Source organism: Hibiscus syriacus, unplaced genomic scaffold, assembly GCF_006381635.1.
Source record: "Hibiscus syriacus cultivar Baekdansim isolate YM2019G1 unplaced genomic scaffold, ASM638163v2 tig00111774_pilon, whole genome shotgun sequence".
NCBI lineage: Eukaryota > Viridiplantae > Streptophyta > Magnoliopsida > Malvales > Malvaceae > Hibiscus > Hibiscus syriacus.
This window is the reverse complement of record NW_024063175.1, coordinates 4,799,611-4,812,363: the sequence shown is the minus strand read 5'-3', so window position 1 is coordinate 4,812,363 and position 12,753 is coordinate 4,799,611.

The following is a 12,753-nucleotide window of genomic DNA, read 5'->3' as shown; positions in this document are numbered from 1 at the left end:
TTTTGAAAACGGGTTCGCTCCCTCTTTCTCCAGGAGAATAGAACTGAGGCATCTTCAAAAACCGCGTCAGCACCCCAGTCCTTCAGAGAGTATAGAACTCGAACATCTTCTTCTTACGGGTTCGTTCCCTCTTTATCTAGGGAGTATGGAACTCGAACGTCTTTAACGGGTTTCACTCCCTCTTTTTTCAGGGAGAATAGAACTCGAATCTTCAACAATTGTGTCTGCTCCCTATTCTTCAGAGAGTATGAGACTCGAACAATCTTCAACAATCGTGTCTGCTCCCTATTTCTTCAGAGAGTATAAGACCCACAATCTTCATCAATCGTCTGCCCCCTATTTCTTCAGAGAGTATAAGACGAACGATCTTCAACTTCAATTGTGTCTGCCCCCTATATCTTCAGAGAGTATAAGACCCACAATCTTCATCAATTGCGTCTGCCCCTATTTCTTCAGAGAGTATAAGACCCACAATCTTCATCAATTGCGTCTGCTCCCTATTTCTTCAGAGAGTATGAGACTCGAACAATCTTCAACAATCGTGTCTGCTCCCTATTTCTTCAGAGAGTATAAGACCCACAATCTTCATCAATCGCGTCTCCCTATTTCTTCAGAGAGTATAAGACTCGAACGATCTTCAACGATTGTGTCTGCCCCCTATATCTTCAGAGAGTATAAGACCCACAATCTCATCAATTGCGTCTGCCCCCTATTTCTTCAGAGAGTATAAGACCACAATCTTCATCAATTGCGTTTGCTCCCTATTTCTTCAGAGAGTATGAGACTCGAACAATCTTCAATAATTGTTGGGAAATCTGCAAACATTTAAAATAATCATGCAATGTCATGATCCTATTCATGCCTACGATGTATGCAATTATGAAATTGAATGCACTTCCTTCTTCGAAAGAATACTATCCCCTTTGATTTCAATGGAACTCAGTTTCGCTTTGGGCATAGAGCATTTCACCCGTTCACCCCAGTTGATACTCTCAATACTATAACTTTTGGCTTGACAAGACTTTGACTTCTTTCTTTCTTGAGGCCTGCCAGTACCCCTGACCAATCTTCTTGATAAATGACAACATCCTTGGGTCATCCATTAATGGCTAAGATTGTCTATGAATTCCAAAGTTTTAGCTTTTCGCAACCCTACAAGCTTATGGGTAAAACCATTACTAGCTTCAGAATACCTGCATTTCCAAACCTTTTGCATAATAATACAAAATGATCTCATGTACCACAAGTTAAGCTATACGTTTTAACTTTTTCAAAATTAGATGCTTGTAAAAGGGAAATTAAAAGGGAAAATATCTTTATTTATATAAATGCGAAGAATTTTTAGGCAACTACATGACAAACTTTTAATCGGAAAAGAACCAAAGGATAGGTGTCTTCAAATATCAATAACACAAATGCTTTTGAACTGGCCGTCAGAATGACTCGAGTGTAGCTTCTGTGAAAAGGATCTCCAAAATTGTGATGACACCTAAGAGTGCGAAGCTCTTTCTGAACCCCAAAATCTCCCATTAATCTTTGGTCTCAATCCCAACTGCCATTGTCGTTACCCATGTCAGGAGCTCTTCCTACTTCCAAAAACAATTCAGATTATCCATCATGCACGAACTCTGAATTTAAAACTCAAGTCGCCCTTTGCGGGTTTTCGACTCGAGACCTCCTTTGGTTTCAAGACGCCCTTTTCGAGTTTTCATCTTGAACCCTTCTTTTTTTCCATTTTTTCATTTTTCATTTTTCATTTTTTTCATTTTTTTCTTTTTTCATTTTCACTCATTTTTTCTTCTTCTTTTTTCTTCAAGCAAAATACTTCTTAACTGCGTCAGAATTCACTGGATGAGGTAATTCAGACCCATCCATCTCAGTTAAGACCAGAGCTCCCCCAGAGAAAGCTTTCTTGACAACATAGGGTCCTTCCCACTTGGCATCCATTTCCCTCGGAAATCTTTTTGAATGGGCAATATCCTCCTGAGCGCCAAATCTCCTTCGTGGATTTCTCGAGGGCGAACTTTCTTATCATGTGCTCGTATCATCCGCTTCTGGTATATCTGACCGTGACAAATAGCCTTCAATCTCTTTTCTTCAATCAGATTCAATTGGTCATATCTGGCCTGTACCCATTCTGCCTCATTTAGCTTCACCTCTGATAAAACCCGGAGCGAGGGAATTTCCACTTCAATAGGGAGGACAGCTTCCATCCCATAAACTAGAGAAACGGAGTTGCCCCAGTAGACGTTCGTACAGAAGTCCGATAGGCAAACAGAGCAAATGGCAACTTCTCATGCCAATCTTTATAAGTTTCATTCATCTTCTCTATAAGCCTCTTAATGTTCTTATTAGCCGCCTCCACTGCCCCATTCATCTTTGGGCGATAAACCGTGGAATTATGATGCTTTATTTTGAATTGCTCACATACAGATTTCATCATCTTGTTGTTTAAGTTCAACGCATTGTCAGAGATAATTCTCTCTGGTAAGCCATATCGGCAGATGATTTCTTTCTTCAAGAACCTACATATCGTTGACTGGGTAACACTTGCATAGGAAGCTGCTTCTACCCACTTGGTGAAGTAATCTATTGCTACCAGAATGAAGCGATGACCGTTTGACGCTTTTGGAAAAATTTGCCCAATAACATCCATGCCCCACATAGAAAACGGCCACGGAGCTGTCATCACATGCAACGGATGAGGAGGGGTGTGCATTCTATCCCCATAAATCTGACACTTGTGACACTTTCGGGCATAATTGATGCAATCAGTTTCCATAGTTGACCAATAATACCCAAATCTCATAATCTGTCTGGCCATTACATGCCCATTAGCATGGGTGCCACATATTCCTTCATGTACTTCTTCAAGAATCATTTTCGCTTCTTAGTGTCCACACACCTTAATAAGACCTGATCCATACTTTTCTATATAAGATCTCACCATTAAGCACATACCCTGCTGCCATTCTTCTAATGGTCCTTTTGTCATTCTCAGTTGCCTGTTCGGGGTAACTTTGATATCTTATATACTGGAGGATATCATAGTACCAAGGTCCTTCATCATCTTCTTCTTCAATGTCAAAGCAGTGGGCTGGATATTCATAAGCCTTCATCTCATAGGCATCATATTTGAATGCTCGTTCATCTTAAAGGCCGCTGCCAAAGTAGCCAAGGCGTCCGCCATTTGATTTTCTTCTCTGGGGAGGTAATTGAAAGTCACTTCTTCAAATTCTTCAATAAGTCCCAGAACTAATTTACGATATTCCACAAGTTTGGGATCTTTGGTTTCCCATTCACCTCTGAGTTGGTAAATTACCAAAGCTGAATCCCCATACCTTCAGCATTTTTGCTTTGAGTTCAATAGCTGCTCTAAGACCCATAACACAAGCCTCATATTCAGCCATATTGTTTGTACAATCAAAATTGAGCCGACTGGTGAAAGGATAATGCTCTTCACTTGGTGAGACCAAGATTGCCCCAATCCCATGCCCCAAGGCGTTTGAAGCACCATCAAAGTTCATCTTCCAGTATTTACCGGCAAGAGCAATTGTTTCTTCCTCCGAGATAGCCATTAAATCCTCATCCGGGAAATCGAAATTCAACTGTTCATATTCTTCTGAAGCCCTACTCGCAATGAATTCTGCTATGGCGCTCCCTTTAACTGCCTTCTGGCTTACATACTGGATATCAAATTCGGACAACAGGATTTGCCAACGGGCTAACCTTCCAGACAATGCAGGTACCCCCATTAGATACTTTAAAGGGTCCAGCTTAGATAGCCAGGTAGTATGATACAACATATACTGTCTAAGTCTTCTGGTAGCCCACACTAAAGCGCAACACAATTTTTCAATTGGTGAGTATCTGGCCTCACACTCAGTGAACTTCTTACTGAGATAGTAGATAGCCCTCTCCCTCTTCTCAGTTTGATCATGTTGCCCCAACACACATCCCATTGAATTGTCATAAACGGACAAGTAAAGAATTAAAGGCTTTCCTGGGATAGGTGGCGCTAGGATCGGAGTATTCGAAAGATATCGCTTTACTGCCTCAAAAGCCTCTCGGCAATCTTCACTCCATTCTCCTGAATCATTCTTACGAAGAAGGCGGAATATGGGATCACATCTTTCGGTCAGCTGCGAGATAAACCGAGCGATGTAATTTAATCTCCCCAAAAATCCTCGAACCTCTTTCTGTGTTCTTGGGGCTGGCAAATCTTGAATGGCTTTTACTTTATCGGGATCTATTTCGATTCCCTTTCGGCTCACTACGAATCCCAACAGTTTTCCCGATGTCACCCCAAAAGTACACTTATTTGGGTTAAGTTTTAGTTGGCACTTCTTTAATCTTTGAAAGAGCTTCCTCAAATTCTCGACATGTTCCTCCTCCGTCTTGGCTTTGACAATCATATCATCGACATAGACTTCAATTTCTTTATGCATCATGTCATGAAACAACGTCACCATGGCCCTCTGATAGGTTGCCCCTGCATTCTTTAATCCAAACGGCATGACTTTATAGCAAAACGTCCCCCACATAGTGATAAACGTTGTTTTCTCCATATCTTCAGGGTACATTTTAATTTGATTATAGCAGGAGAAACCATCCATAAATGAGAATAAGGAATTTCCAGCAGTATTGTCCACTAACGTGTCTATATGTGGCAAAGGAAAATTATCCTTTGGACTAGCTCTATTCAGATCTCTATAGTCGACACACATTCGTACTTTCCCATCCTTCTTTGGTACTGGGACAATATTTGCTACCCACTCAGGATATTTGGCCACTGTGAGAAACCCAGCATCAAATTGTTTTCTTCACTTCTTCTTTAATCTTGAGCAGCATCTCGGGTCTCATTCTTCTCAGTTTTCTGTTGTACGGGCTTGCAATCAGGCTTTATTGGTAATTTATGGACAACCAATTCTGTATCCAGCCCTGGCATGTCCTCGTATGACCAAGCAAATACATCCTTGAACTCTTGAAGTAATTCTATCAAGCTTTGCCTCCCTTCAGTAGACAGGTGGTACCAATCTTTATTTCCTTTCTATCCTCATCTGTACCCAGGTTCAAGATCTCTGTAAGCTCTTCGTGAGGCAGGATCTGCTCATCTTCCTGTTCCACCATCTTTAGTAATTCTGAGGGTGGTTCACATCCCTCATCATCATCACAACCTTCGATTTCCCCTTGACATATGGGCATCTCGAAATCAATCTCCGGGTCAGAGTCATTAGCATTCGTATTATTGATATCTGAGTTCCTGAAAGGATAACGAAAAAAGAAGATATATATACATATATACTTATATACATATGGGAGAATCTTTTCCCATATAAACAAAAAAATGCATGAGGAAATGTTTGCCATTTGGGAATTAACAAAACACATCTTTTATTGAAAGCAAGTAAAGACACACAACTTAACCCTTTACATCAAATCACCTACTGTCCCAGGGTATGAACAATAGGGAAGAGTTCTAGTGTATTACTCTGCAAAAGATTTGTAAACTACAGGCAATTCCTCCGCAGTCCAGTTGTTCAACACAAAGCCCAGTGGCGCAGGGTAGATGCCCATAGCTCTCATTTCTTTGAACTCCTCATCGGTTATGACATTAATGCCCAAGTCCTCCAAGGCATTCTCAACTATCCCTTTACTGCTTTCCAAAGTCCCTTGAAACATATATCCTCCTGATACGAAAATACTGCTCAATGGCGGGAATGTCATGGGCTCCCAGCGTGGGTCCTCACCAGTCAATCTTGCCTTTCTCAATTCCTGAATCTTCTTGATGCTTCTCATTTTTTCTTTTAAAGTTGGCTGATACCCTAAACCGAACCTGTCTCTTTTAGTTACAGGGTAGATTGGGCCCACCAGTCCTTGCAACCGACGTCCAAACCCTTTGCCAATTTTTGCTCCTCTTCCAAGAGTCAGCTTAAGCCCCATTTTGGTGCAGTTTGACAATCTAGGCTTCGGGATCTTCTTTCCTTCTGCCACAAACATGGCATTGACGTATTCCAACGATCTGAAAGAACATTCAACAGCTTTCTCTTCCACTTCAACGTATGGAGCAGTAGTAGAAACTGAAGCAATAATGTCTTCCTCAGCATGAATGCATATAAGCCTCCCATCCATTGCAAATTTTATCCTTTGGTGCAACGTTGACGGAACCGCACCGGCCTGATGAATCCAGGGCCTTCCCAATAAACAGTTGTATGTAGGCATGATGTTCATCACAAGAAACTCCACTTCGTATATCGCCGGGCCAATAGTCAAAGGGATATCAATCTTGCCTAGAACTTCTCTCTTCGTTCCATCAAAGCTCGAACCACACTTTGACAGCTTCTCATCAGGGTGCTGTCCACTGGCAATTTTTTCAGGGTCACCAAGGTATCACATTTAACGCCGAACCGTTATCTATCAGTACTCTGGATAGAACATGCCCTTTGCACCTAACTGTGATGTGTAGGGCCTTATGATTGCCAATCATCCCAGAAGGGATCTCGTCCTCAGAAAAAGATAAAAAATTATCGGCCTGGATGTTGGCAACTAGTCGGTCCAGCTTTTCTGTGGGTATCTCCTTCGGGACAAATGTTTGGTTTAAAACTTTTAACAGGGCGTTGCGATGAGCCTCTGAACTCAGAAGAAGCGATAGGACAGAAATACGGGCAGGCAGCTTGTGCAATTGCTCAACAATACTGTATTCACTATGTTTCAGAAATTTTAAAAATTCCATCGCTTCATTCTCCGTTACTGGCTCATTGACGATGGGTTCATCTTCTCTTATCTGCACATCAATACTTTTTCCTTTCTCGACAGCAATCTTTTTTTCAGGTTCTTTGTGATAACATCTACCACTCCTGGTCATGTGTCCCACTTCATCTACCTCTTCCTGTTGCTTTGTCACCTCTCCTATTTGACAAGTATATCTCCAGGGTACCTGTTTATTGTCTTTGTACAGGAACGGAGAGGGAGGTGTAATAATCACCTTTGGAGCTACCTTCTCAGCCACTCGATTCTTGGGAGTAATGACGAGGGGACAACTAGCACTATAGACCTCTTTGGATGATCCTCAGAGGCGTAAACTTCCGCTTCTTCTTTCTCAGCCCCTTCTTTGAAGAACTCGATTTCCTTACTATCCATCATCTCTTGTACCAGCCCTAAGAAATCAGAACACTGTTGTATACTGTGTTTTGTGCAGTTATGGTAGTGACACATCTCTTCATTATTGAAATGTTCACGTGGCAGATTAGTCTTTAATAGTCCTACCTTGACCATTTGGCACCACACCCAAGACATGGGTGACATCACCTCCCTAACATTTTTTACAGTCGTTTTTCCTTTCTCTTCAGCGACTGCATTAATCCCGGCTCCTGCATGGTTTGGCAATGGATTCTGGGCTATGTTTGGCTGTTCACTGTCACCAAAATTGATGACGTTTCTTCTTCTCAGAGCTTGGACGACCTTTTTGAAAGCGGGACAATTTTCAATAGAATGTCCGAAAACCCCTGCATGGTATTCGCACTTAGCACTAGCATCATACCACTTGGGATACGGGGGTTGTATAGGGTCCACATGATAAGGTGAGACTACATGTCGATCATATAATTCGTGGAATAACTCCTTATAAGTCATGGGAATCGGATCAAATTGAGGCCTCTCTCTCCTTGGATCTCTTGCCCCTTGCCTATTGTCAATTTGGGGTGATGCTACCGTTCCCTGTGGTCGGGACACTGTGATATTATGGGAATCATACTGCCTTATTTTGTTGACTTCGTTTTCCTTCTTCCTCATTGGTTGTTTCTTGCTGGAATCTCCTCCCTCAAGCTTTCCGCTTTTGATCGCCATTTCAATCATTTCTCCCGCCGTAACTATATCAGCAAAACTTCGAGAAGGATTACCAACAAAATGTGAGAAAAATGGATCCTTCAAGGTATTAACAAAAAGTAGGTTCGTTTCCTCCTCTACCAACGGTGGGTGGACTTGTACTGCTACCTCTCTCCACCTCTGAGCATATTGTCTGAAACTTTCACTATGCTTTTTCTCCATTGCTTGCAGCACCATTCTGTTAGGCCTGACGTCCTTCACATGCTTATACTGGTCAAGAAAAGATTTGGCCAGGTCTTTCCACGTCCTGACATCAACTCTCCTTAGTTGATTATACCATCGCAATGCTGAGCCTACTAAGCTTTCCTGGAAACAGTGGATCAACAGCTGGTCGTCCCCTACGTAACCAGTCATTTTCCTGCAGAACATTGTGATATGGGCAGAAGGGCATTGGGTACCGTCGTATTTCTCGAAGTCAGGGGTTTTGAACTTGGGAGGTAGGACCAGATCAGGAACTAAACTCAGTTCCTTAGCGTCGAGACCATACAAGCTGGTATCTTCTTTCATAGCTTGTACTTCATTTGCTAGCTGCTTATATTGCTCCTGCAACAACTTGTTTTCGCTCTTCTTTGCTTCTTCATCAAGGTCCGGGACCTGGTGATATGGGCTTTCTTCGGGATGCGAACAAGATCCAGGTTGCGGATTCACTGCAATGCCGTCAGGATTTATGTGTACTTTGGTATGGACAGATGTTCCTTGGATATTCGGAGACTGTACCGGGTAAACCCTGGGGGGTAAAGTGGTTCTTCACTTGTTTGCTCATGGGCCTTTCCGTGCTCTGGATTTCTCCCTCCCAGCATATTTGCCAACTTAGACAACATATCCTCTTGAGCCTTAAGCATATCTTCTTGCATTTTCCTCAGATCATCTTGCAACTGTAATTGAGTTCTTTCTATTTGAGCAATCTTATCATCCATGGCCTTCCTTGTGTTATAGTGATGCTTGAAATTTCCCAGTATTCTGTAATGTATCCCTTATTGTTAATTTTAATGCTTTGAGGATGAATGCAAATTATGTAAAGTGCGATAAAAATGCAATACAAAACTTAACGTGCAAATAAAATGCAAATGCATGCAGAAAGGCATTGATTCATAAGACGCGATCAGTCTTAGAACAACTTTCATTTAGGACAAAAGCATCATCTTTACAAGAAAAGTCCACTACAGAAATGGCCTAGCTCTCATGTTCAGCTCTACTATCTGATTGACAAGCCAATCGACCCTCTTTCCTACGCCTGATGCTGGATTGGCATAGCTCTGGATGACTTTTGCTTGGAGGTCCATCTCTCCCAACTGCCTCGCAACGCCGCTTAACTGATTCATGGTCTCTCGGATCACGTGATTCACGTTTGTCTTCCAGTCTCTAAAGTGATCGTTTGAGTTTTGCCATTGCAGTCTGGTGCCTTGGACGGTGCGCTCGAGACCAGCGATTTGTGTCTGGCAGCTTCGTAAGGCAGCCTCTAAATCATGAATCTTCTTTTGCAAAGCAGCGTTCTCCTCGAGGCTAACCCTTTGATCCACTGGGCAACGCTGACTGTTTTCTGCAGATAAGGAACTTTCAAGCTGCATAACGTAGGCACTGTACTCTTCATTCTTTGCCTTGGCTCGAGCTAACTCTTCCTCATGCCTTGATTCCATTTCGTGCATCTCTTGATTGAGTACCTCTATCCGTTCGTTCTTTGCTCCGCACCTCTGTATCCAGAGGAATACTTCATCCTGTTTGCCTTGGAGCACATTCTCCCGATGTTGCCTTTCTAATTTTAGCTCTTCTTTGCTTTGCCTCTTCTCAGTTTCGAGCTCGTCGATTCTTTGCTTTCTAACCTCAAGTTCAAGTTGCATGTTATTTGCCTTCATTCTGAGTTCTTCAATATTAGCATGCAATTCTTCTTCTCGCTTCTTGCTCAAGGTGTACCTTTGTCTTAACTCTTTAGCCTCTGTCCTTTCGCTCTTCAATGCCCTAACCCAGGACCTTCTCTCGGACTCAAGTTCTTGATTTCTTTTCTTCTTCTCTGTCTCTACTTCTCTGACTCGGTGCTCTCTCTCGGCTCTGACGTCTCTAACTCGACGATCCCTCTCAGCCCGGAGCTCTAACCGCCACTGCTCTGAAGTTCTCCCGAGGCCAGCAATTGCCCGTGCTCGACTCATCTTTTGGTAATCACTCTGTAAACTAGTGAGATTGGCCTCCACTTCATCCTTTCTCTTGCGCATAAGCTCAAACTGTGTATTATAGAATCCCCTATCGATGTCCAACATGAAATTCTTTTGTCTAAGGGCCTCACACTCTGCTTCCTTCCTGGCGATTTCCGCTTCGAATTCACTCTTCAGTATCTCCAACTTAGACGGTACGTATTTAAACTGTACTTCCAAAGGAATTGTTCGGTCGCGATCCGCCAACGGAAGGATATCATTCTTTCGCACCGCCCTCCATGCCACGTAATCTGGTGTCAGCATGACCTCAGCCGCTATGAAATCAGTTCTAAAGGTTGACTTCCACGCCTCTGACATTGCACGAGCAGTCTTCTTGTAATGATCTCCACAGTACACAAATTCAGATGCCTTCAGACCGGATGTAGCTGGGACGAATTGGCGTGCCCCAAATTGCCTTAGTACCATCAGTGGCGCATAACCTACTCCACCCTATAACCCTAATAGGGTTACCCAATCGGAATCCCCGCATTTGTACAACACATCCACACTATATCATGTTCCTGTAAATTTCTGAAGAGTGAAACCCAATCTTTCCTGGTGAGATGCTCTGGCCACTCTTTAGTGAGGAAATATTTTAAGGGTGAATAGGCCGTAGAAAACCGTCGACTATACTCTCGGTCAATTTTCCAGAAGTGACTGCGTATCCAAACAGTAAGCAACTGGACACATCCGGTGAAGCGGCTACTCTCAGCTCTTCTGCAACTGCTAAGTGCTCTGAATGTTTCAGCCAAAACCGCAGGAACAGGGTTTACCTTCCTTTCCAAACGCTCGAATAAATCGACCACTGCGGCTTCCACGTGATAAAGAACTTTCGGGAAAATCATCAAACCATAAATTCCCAAGGCGAACATCTCCACGCTCTTCTCGATATCGCTATGCTTGACGATAAGCTCCTTGAGGCATGACCAAGGGAAGCAATCAGACTCTCCCTTCTTTTGGATTCGATCAGAAACCCACTTCTCTCCCATCCCAGTAATCCTTGCGAGCTTGCTCTTAAAGGATTGTGTCCTTGAGGCTTTTGAGTAGATACGGTCCAAGTGTATCGTCTCGAAATGAAACAAGGAGGTGTATTCTTCTAACGTGGGAGTCATGTCTTCCTTGTTGAAAGTGAAGCAGCTATATGCGTGATTCCAAAACTGGACGAGAGCTTTGATTAGGGGTTCGTTTACTTTCACGTACAACAGAAGGGCGATGTCACCATACTTTTGCCAGAAAGAGTATTTCACATCAGAATTCCAACTTTCCCAAATTTCGCGTAACTCTTGCAAATCGTTTTGCTTTAGACTGACCGGAGCAACCTCTGGTAGTACTGATATGTAATCTTCAGTCAAACTGTCGCCTTTCTTCCTCTGAGTTTCCTCGGACCACGACCTCACTTCTGCGTTATCCACTTCCTTGTTATGAAAGCTCTTGTCCATTTTATGACCGCCTTCTACTTTTATGACCACCTTGTGAATCAACACCTTTCTTCATGAATGATGATGCAATGCAGCAGTAATAAATAAAACACAAAACACAAACAAAAATAAATTGTTAGTATATATAATGAATAGTCGAAGAATACATAAACAACATGGAGATAGAAAATATATACATCTTAAACCTTATTCACATGATATCTACCCAACATGATATCTACCCAATCATGCTTTAGTAGATCCTACCCAACATGGTATCTACTCTCAGGTTTCGTTATTCATAAAAAATCCTAACCGCATGGTATCTAATTCACATGCTTTTTTGCAACAAATAAATTCGAGGGAAAAGTTAGAATGAGTTTCCCCTTTGTGTCTGCGGACAGAGATTCGACATAAGATGGGCAGAGTTTCAGTATTTCTAAAAGGGCCCTCGAATTGTCCTTTGCTGGTGCCCCCTTGGGCTTGCCAGACCCTCGATCCTCGCCCATTATAGGCTTAAAACGGATCAAGTTCAATTTCGAGAGGATACATTTCCCTATGTCCATGCGAGGAAACTCAATGTTTCACTCGCAAACATAAGGCATGTACCCCAGAGGTTACTAGCTAAAGCCCGTGCGGAGAAAAATAATTTTTCTCACGTAAGCGTAGCTTTCACCCCTACTTAATAGGACAGAGCACAGTTAGAAGGCTCTAGAAAAAGTTATAGCAACAATGGGGAAACTCATAATCCTTTGCCTCGATCAAAGAGACACAACAAAGTGAAGGTCAGAAAACTGAAAACATGTAGATCACACATTAGTACAACTATTTATTTGTTAATTAAAATGCAAATTAAAATGCAAACAACAATTTAAAACAAATCAGGGATCAAAAATTAAATTAAAGTGAACTTACAACTTTCGTTTGCAAAGACAATTAATTAATCGACTATAGGCCTGACTCTCTAAAAAGTCCCCAGCAGAGTCGCCAAGCTGTGGAAACGATTTTTAATCTGTGTCATTTTTAATTATTTTCTTTACGATTGAATTTTAATTAAAAATAATACAATTTTAGAAAACCTCTCGTTTCGAAAAATTAGAAATTCCTTTACGATAAAAATATAAGGTTCGAGGAGTCGCCACCAATCTTTGATTAGGGTGTGATTGGGCACCCAAAAACGTTGTCATTTTAAATAAAATTAATTTTAATTAAAACGACAATTTACGGTCTACGTTACCAAAATCCAAGTTCGGGAGTCGGTTACG